Source organism: Teleopsis dalmanni, chromosome X, assembly GCF_002237135.1.
Source record: "Teleopsis dalmanni isolate 2A chromosome X, ASM223713v2, whole genome shotgun sequence".
NCBI classification, from domain to species: Eukaryota; Metazoa; Arthropoda; class Insecta; order Diptera; family Diopsidae; genus Teleopsis; species Teleopsis dalmanni.
The window spans coordinates 22,748,362-22,749,120 of NC_051848.1; positions in this window are offsets into that span (position 1 = coordinate 22,748,362).

Sequence of the window (759 nt, forward strand, 5' to 3'; positions counted from 1 at the left end):
ATATGGAGTTATTCCAACAAAAAACGTTTCGTCCCACTTTTGAGAATTTATTAAAAATAAATAAAATGAATACATAAATTTATAATGGGACCCCTAAATTTGGGGGCCCGAAAGCGTTGCTTCCAGCCGCTTCCCTGTAGTTACGCCACCGGGTTCACAAGGCTTGGTTAGGTTACGTTGCAGTGGAGGTCCTGTGACCAAAGCCCACTTGAAATCAATTGATGGCATTTTATGTAAAACAAAAGATCAACAAAAAAATTAGGCTACCAATCTATATTTTTATTTAGAGTTTAACAAAGTTACAGCTATAAATATCATAATTGTTAGAAGAATTGTGGAGAAAAGTGGGCAAAAGTGAGTAAACCAAGCCCCTACGTCTGCTCTTTTTAATACCTATCATGAGTTAAATACAGATATATAATCTAATCGTATTTATCCGTTTTATATACAATATTTAGACCTAAAGAAATTTTTTTTTCTCATTTTATAAAAAAGTGTCAATATTAATTAAAATTGCGAGACTGTAGTCTATCAATAAGTTTTCTACACATTTCTTTCACGAAATCTACTTGCCTTGGTGTTTCGAATAGATCGTAGTAGATTACGCATAAAATGTTGTCTTTCTATGGTTAAGACGAAAAAAACACCACCCATTTTTCTACTTCAACCAAACGAATCATAGCACATGTATACCTACTCGTATACCTAGGCTCTACTCTATAAATCACGGTTCAATAAATTTCAGCGCCATTTTGTGAT